The sequence below is a fragment of the Haemaphysalis longicornis genome, unplaced genomic scaffold (genome assembly GCF_048455015.1).
Source record: "Haemaphysalis longicornis isolate Haplotype H1 unplaced genomic scaffold, Haemaphysalis longicornis Haplotype H1 scaffold_8, whole genome shotgun sequence".
Taxonomy (NCBI): domain Eukaryota; kingdom Metazoa; phylum Arthropoda; class Arachnida; order Ixodida; family Ixodidae; genus Haemaphysalis; species Haemaphysalis longicornis.
Window position 1 is genome coordinate 29,581,485 of NW_027526445.1, and position 8,186 is coordinate 29,589,670.

Sequence of the window (8,186 nt, forward strand, 5' to 3'; positions counted from 1 at the left end):
CTAACACAGGCACCAGCTCTGCATAAGGATGACAACCGTCTATTCACCTCTTCAGGGCAGCAAACTTAAGTTTTCGCAACATGACTTGGTAGCTACCACTACTCGGCTGACGCACAGGGTAAAGCTTGTTTGGATGCAAGTTGTATGACACGCTGAGCATTGAGCGTCACTGTATTGACCAGACAACAGACCTGGATGGTTTGATATAGCTGCTGGGGAAGTATGAAGTCGTTTTTTTTGTGAAGGCACCACGGGAGACATGTGCCCACCTGTAAATCAGTAACTAAATGAGCCAGCAAGCCCAAGCTCAAGGCCCGGCCTATGACTTGTGCCTTGCCCACATAATCGGAGGTGAGGATTGACAATTACAAAGAAGACAGTATTTGGGGGCCCGTGCAATAGACTGACTTGGCCATACTGCTGATATAGGGGAGGAAAAATGTAGGAAAGTTTGCGTGCCTGCAGTGGCTACCACTGAACAGGGGATGAAGCAGCGAAAATGCTTCATATCCCTTAGCCACAACAAAGGAAGCGTTCAGCACTTTGAAGGTTTTTAGAACGTTAGACTTACCAAACGCTTACACTCAACTTCGCGTCACCCGATGAGAGCACAGATTCGCACAGTCGACACCACAAAGGGGTGTACAAGGTCAACAGGCATCTATTTGGTGTTTCAGCTCCTCCAGAAATTTTCCAGTGGTTCATGGAGACACCCCGAGCAGCTTGCAAGAGCACTTTTACCCTGACGATACGCTAATGAGGGGAGTCACAGCAAAATCAAAATATGCTTGTCGGAAACCTGTGAATTACAGTGAAATGAAGAAATAAACTTGCCGAAAAACATTTCATGAAACGGGAGAAAATCAAGAAAAAATCCTTCAGGATTGCTGCAACTTGCGACATATCTTCGTGAGACAAATTTCGTCCAAACAGTACAAACTGTTCCACAAAATAATTAAGCAGTCCTTAATTAAAACAGTCAGGTGGGTTTGCATGATCTTTATGAGAAAGGTGCATACCTTAAAAAATGTCTCCATTCCACGCTGTAAAGGTGGTTGAAAAGCAAAGCTTTCAACGACACCCCTAACAATTTCCCATGCGACGTAACTTCAATTCATTCACGTGGCTACAGAAATAATGAAACCAGACATTCTGCCAGCCGTTATCTGGAATTCGCGGGGCGGCGTTCTGAACGTCGCTGCAGCGTCGGCCATGGCCGGGAGAGAGAAAACGGAGAGGAGTGTCTTTCTAAGGGTCAGACAGCAGAACCTAGCCATCCTGATCGGCTATCTTGGGGTACACCACCGCGCAACACAAGTGCAGACACCGCAACATTTGGGCATGTGAGCTTAGTTATTCGCATTTATACCGATTTAAACTATAATTGCGAGAAAGCGGAGGGAACTTTTATAATTCCCATTGATCAGAACCTGTTTGTACGTTCGCCTTTTGTAATACCTCTAAACACGCAACCGAACCGGTAATCTCCAGCTTAGAAAACGGAGACCCGTTCGTGACAAGCAGTGCGCAATAGATTGAGTTTCTCTAGCGGCCAGATGTCTTTTTAGGGTTTTGTACATTTTGTTTCCCCGCCCTGCAAACCTATCTTGGACTTATGTTTGTCGTAGGACAACTTAATTCCGTTGTGTCCGGGTTACCGAAGTGGTGCTGTCGAACAAATTAAGCCGTGCGAAGGCAGCGCGCAAGAGACGCGAAGCTGCACCAAAATACCCACAAAAGAACCACCGCTGAAGCAGACGACACAGTGTTACAGCGGACGCCGCCGCCAGCGAGCCGGCACTCCAGCGCGGGGAACGCTGGTTAAATTCGCAGCGCCATCTCTAGTGTGCTCCGTCAGTGAAACCCTCCGCCCCCTCCCTCCTCCCTACCGCCGCCGCCTCCGACGCATTGAGTTTCTTGTCCCGCACGCTACGAAAGAACCGTTGGCTGGTAGAGCTAGAAAGTTTCACTGTAAAATTGCCTGATCGACACTGGGCTTATTATGGCAGCTGTATTCATCACTGGCCGATTTCCATGAGTGGGCTCACGATGATTACAGTTATGTGTGTTCCCGGCCCAGCCCAATGACAAGGAGGGAATCGGTCGTGCGGTGGAGACGGCAGTGGCCATCGTCTAATGCCAAACCCTTGAGCCGGAGTGCGAGAACATGTTTTTCCGTTCTCAGGTTTAACATTGCTGACTTTGATGTCTAGCCTGCATGTGTGTCAAGAAACACCGAAGTGATTGCAAGTCATGGTCTGGCAACCTTCGGAATACCATCTCGCACGTGGAAACGCACGTGGGACTCCATGCCGCTGCGTGCTTGCAGCTACATTGTGTTCACGACTTTTTTAGGCTTTTCATTGTGATTTTGTTCGTTATCAATCGAAAAGTCACTACAAACGCAGTGCTTAAGAGCTGCGACACTGTATCACGGTGGTTTCTTGAACTTGCGTTACTTGTAAGATCTAGCCAGGGCAAGAGATACTGCTTCTCAATTTAAAAGTTTATGAGCTGAAATTGTACCTAGACAGCAGTGCTTCTCGAGTCGCACCCGTGAAGTAGAGGTTAAGTCACCTAGGGCTCACCGCGCATTATGTTTTGGCGTGTTTTCCCGACCGCACGTTACTCACTCTAATGGTTGGTGAACATTTGTTTCCACCCCTGCTCACAACGCCTGGTTTTTTAAGCAAACCTTTGTATGCCTCATTGTTGCCGTTGACATTCGAGTAAAACACCTTGAAAAAAGTCAATTTTAAGCACAATGCTGGAAAAGCAACCTGACAATGTGGTTTTCATAAAGGGTACATGAACCGAACAGCAGAAACAAAACGATGGGATGTACATTCACATCTAACGAACCTGTCGTCATACGAAAAATATAGTTTGGCAGTCCACATGATTACAGTTGGTTATGATAATGACTTTCTCCATTATATAACCAGGGTTCGACTTTCGATTTGCCTTTGAAGTAGAAGTTGAAGTGTACGTCGGCTTTGCACATTAGCAATTTGATATTGTATGTTCGGAGAGTACATTTTTGACATTGGCTTTGACTGAGGTTATATTGATGAAACCTTCGCGAATGAACCATCTTTCTTTTAAGGAAGGGGTTTCGGCTGTTCGCTTCACCATTACTACCAGCGACATTATTTTCCCCAGAAGAAAGAGTTTTTATCGAGGATTACTAGTTTGCATGCGAGGATTACTAGTTTGCAGTTAAACCGCATTTGCATGTGGTTGAAGTGCCCCCAAAGGCATAAATAATTCATATCAGGGTGCAGTGTGGCGCTTTATTCACCGAGCCTTCTTGTTTGGGTGTTGCCGTGGCCCGTAAGACACCCTTCTCTGTGACCTCCATTCCGTATGCGTGGCAAACGACTGCTCTGGTCTCGTTTATCTCCGTCCCGCGTGCCTTCAGCTCCCATCATGATTCCGAAGTGTCATCCAGGCTTGTACATATTTAACAACGTCTTCCCGTCCACGTTCCCAATCGGTGCGACCCGCCCTTGCTACGTGTTACAGAAACTTGGAAAGAAGAGATATGCCCATCCCGACTACTGTGGTGCCGCTAGAGACGCCGACAAACGCGGTGTCGTTCGTATCTAGCCGTACTTCAAAATTCTCCTGCGGATGCGCCGAGCCAATCCATAGCCGTCAATAATGAAGGACATCGCTCTATTCGAGAGGTGGAGCGTATGCACTACTAAATGTAGAATGAGGATTGTTGTGAGCGAAGGTTTATCTCCTCTGAATAGGAGCGAGTGCGTGTTCCTGCAAAATATGACTGGATGGTAGCCAATGAGAGGTAGTGTATTTTAGCAATATCGAGGTACCTACCTTACGAGTGAATATACTGCAATACCGGTACGAGCATTCGAAAGTGAATAAGAACCTTACTGTTGGTCTTGGAAATCCAAAATGGCCGAAATGCCTGTTTGAAACGGCGTTTTATAGAACCTTCTCCCCATTTTCCTTTAAAACAAATATAAAAATCTACACTCATATGTGAGCCTGAACCAGCGAATTTTTTCTGACAGCACAATTACATCACGACGCTATTTCATTTGGTTTGAAGCTTTGTGGATGCAGTTGTGTTAGATAATAAATTGTTCTTGGCGTATGCTTAAATCTTGGTGCTCCAGCTCCTAAACTGCTCGTTAAGCCTGGTCGCATCACAGAAACAACACTTTCCTATCATGAAGTACACTGACGTCTGACGCCAATGCGCCACATTAAAGCGTTTTGGCTAATAATTAGGTATATTCTATTACTTGCGTCGCCCTGTTTGTTTTTGTTTTTTTAAAACAAAAGTGTTTTATTCCAGCATACAGAAATATTCCGCTGACGTCATAACCGGGACGGAAGTGACGCCAGTACAAAGAAGCCCACAGCCTGTAAAGGGTGCACCCGTGCACACAGGGGCTTCTTGCGGGGAAGCCCACCTTTAGTACTAAAGAGTACGTTATAAATACGCTTGTTCTATTTCGGATTTTATATTTTAACACGAAAGTCTTTGATAGCACGGTACTCCAAGATTTCACTGAAGACATACCGGCCATGGAAATGACGACAGTACACCTTTGCCGAAGCTACCCGCCAGCACGACGTCGTTCCCCAAGCACACCCACAAGACAGCCGCCGACCCACAAATCATGCTCAGCAGCACATTTTTTTGCATATTTTACTTTCGCGTGTTACTGATTCCTATGACAAAGGAATTAGTTTTTTGTAAGTGTTTTGAGTCACACATGCAACGTGCCATTCTGATGCAAGTGTTTGTCATGAAGCTTTAAAGGAAGGCTGATTTGCAAAGTCATAGCGTATATCTACTGCGTGCACTCGTGAAACCAAATCTGTCTAAAGCAGTTGATGCGTTCTGTCCTGGTGCTAAACTCTAATTACGACTTTTCTTGCTGCCTTTTTCATTAGAAAACATTTTCAACATCAATCAGAGATGCTCTGTTAATATCCCTGGAATGTAATATGCCAAAATGCGATTTGTGTAATACGAAATATAATACGTAATCCGCAAATTTAAAACTGCTAGCCTTAGTCATACACGCCTCCATAACGTACCCTCAAAAAACCTCAAGCACATCTAAAGAACAAATCAGTACTTAACAAGAAATTCGCGGGTTATTATAGTTTCGAACACCCGTCGGGTGGTTTTAAAGGCGCGACTGTTTAGTAGAGCAGAAAGATTGTTCGTCGCACCAAAAAACATTGTTATGTGAACGAAAGCCGCGAGGAGGCGAAAAGCCCACAACCAGGTGTTGGGAGTGGGCGCCTCAAACAAAACAAAACGTGGTTAGGGATACCTCGGAAATCGTAACCGGGACAATATTAGCGTGAAACCGGCAGCTTAACCACTGAGCCTCCGCAAAGGCCCAAGGGACATGTGGTTCGAAGCGGCGGGGAACTATGCCATGCGCAGCAAATTCGCCAAAAAAAAAGAACGCTTTCCTTGGTAGCAATCGAACCGGTTCCACCACGTTATGACACTGGCGTCTATCTGGTAGAGGTATCAACGCTTTATTTTTCTTTATTACATGGGAGAATGTGCTCCAACGTTACAGTACGTGGACTAGAAATTCAAATAAAAAACACAATACATTACTAAAGTTAATAAAAGCGTTTATACTACAATATTCTCGCAAACACACAAAAGTTCAAATGCGGGAACTAGTCAGATGGTTGGTCAAGAGAATTATACACACCTTGTACAAATGCCAAAGTTTCTCGGAAATACGACTGTGTTGATCACGCTCCGTCAGTATGCCTATCACGTAGGCGGCATTGACATAGACTGCACAAACCAATCAGCACAAACATGTCATTACGTGGCTCCCCGGCACAGCAGAAACACTAAAATTGGGTTGAGAAAGGCGTAATATCTATGTCTTTTCTGAGCGTTCGCTTCGGAATGTCCCAGAAAAAGACAACATCTTTGCAATCTATAAAAAAAGTGACCAATAGTCTTTGGTCGAGAACAGAGCCGAACGTCGGTCTACCAAGGAATAAACACACCCCAGCCTTTTATCCAAGTTTAAACAGGGACCTTGCCAGTGTGTAATTTAAAGACACATGTTTTAACAACTAGCGGAACCAACATTTAATACACGTTATACCCCACATCCTGGTACGGACACTGGAGGTACAGAACATGCTTATTATAAAGACAACGAAAAAAGCCCAGAAACCAGGGCATCGGAAACAGAATCGTGCGAAGCAATAAATATGTACTCAAGGCTAAACTGATCCTTTAAAAAGCTAAACGTTACAAACACTTCTTTGACGTTACCTCAATTCCGGCTTACAGTATTTTCGTTGGGTTAGTGGCATCCAACCAAGCCAGTCATCAAGAACTTTCAGAGAAAGTTCGGGAAATAACCCAGGCCCGCTTCACTAACGTGAAACCTGGGGAGGGCCATGCAGGGTGTAACTGTATTCTTTGTGCTGTGGCGAATTTGTCCCCGGATATAAAACCGTTGCAGGGTAGAGATCTGCAGCGTTGATTTACTGTATAAGTCTCGTTTCTTTCGAAGCACGAAGTGCTGGAGCGTGGGGCGTTGGAAAACGAGCGTTCCGGTGTGTTTTTAGTAAGCGTTAAGAAGCGTTCCTGCTCGAGGCGTAAACCAGCGTGCCAGTGTTTTCTAGTATGTGTTACATTCTGGCGCTAGGCGTAACCAAGTATCCCCGCATTTCTTTTTAGCATGCTTTCCGTTTTACCGCGAGGCGTAAACTAGTATCCCGGGGCGTTATTACCGTGACCGTATGAGACGAAAAGATTAAAAAAAAAAGGACTGCACGATATTATTTTTCAGGAAAGCATGTAGCGACTCTATTGGCGAACGCCAGCCCGTTCTGGTTTAAATTGCAAGCTTGGAGAGAACAGAATAGCCTCATTTTAAATTAATAAAAAATGAGTTGTGTTTCGTGCACCGGGAACCAAATTCAGTCTTCCGGAAGCAGTTGTTCTTGGCCCTTATACTTTGTCAAATGAAAACTAAGTTAAAACGCACGGTGTTCATTTTTCTCAGCACATTTCATGGAACAACCATATGAAAAACCTAGTCAAAACTAGGCAGAACGGCTGGCATCATAAATCGGAGTCTCCATTTTTTGCCAACTAAAAACAAAAAGCAATCGTAGCATGCTCCCTTCAACTCTAGCTTGAGCTAGAGCATCTCGTGTGGGGAAACACCACTAAAAGAAATATACACATGATGACTGTATTACAAAAAAGGGCGCTCCGAATTATTGGAAATGTACATTGTCTACACCACACCGCTCCATATCTTTAAAATACACCGAAATATAAAAGAAGGATATGTATATTCACAGATTGATGTGCAATTATCAAAGCGCCCTGATGGGCAAATTACATTTGTTTTTAAACATAGCTCACTTCAAGCAAACCACACACACATACCCGTTGCCTCAACAGTCACCATGGGAATTTCTATTTTCCCGCACAACATATAGAAAAGAAGAATTATTGCACGCTTTGCTTAAATATAAATTATTTTAAGTAAAAGTGTGTACGAGATTTCGGCGCACGTTAAAGCTCCCCAGGTGGTCAAAATTAACCCGGAGCTCTCCACTACGGCGCGCCTCGTCGCCTCGTTGCTTCGGCGCGTTATACCCTACAACCAAGATCATCATTTTCACTCAAAGTCGAAATGATGAAACTCAACCGCAAGAAAACTCTCGGAATGTTTGTTTAAAAGAGCATGTGAATATCTTTTTTAATGTTTTATCTCAGTGCCATATCATAATTCTTACGTATATTTTAAATTAATATTTTAATGTTTTATTCTACGTTTGCTTCTGTGACCGCATTGTAACTACTGCCGACGGTTGTCCTGAGCCCCGTCAAGCCGCAAATGAGCAGCTTTTTATCCGGCCAACCTTTTTTGCTGTACTTTTTGGAGCGAAAATAAAACTGATTGATTGACTGACCTCATGTGATAGGGAGACAGTTTCGCCCTAACGTCACTAGCCCCGAATAGTCTCCTTTGAGCTACAGTGTTCTCGATGTAATCGACGGTTCAAGAAACACCAGCGCCATAAGGTTAATGCCCGCAGAGCAGGCGCCGCGGCATTCGATTGGCTGACACTCTCCTGCACGCGTCACTTTGTTGACTGCAGCTTTGGCACATGTGTATTTATTGAGTTGTTAG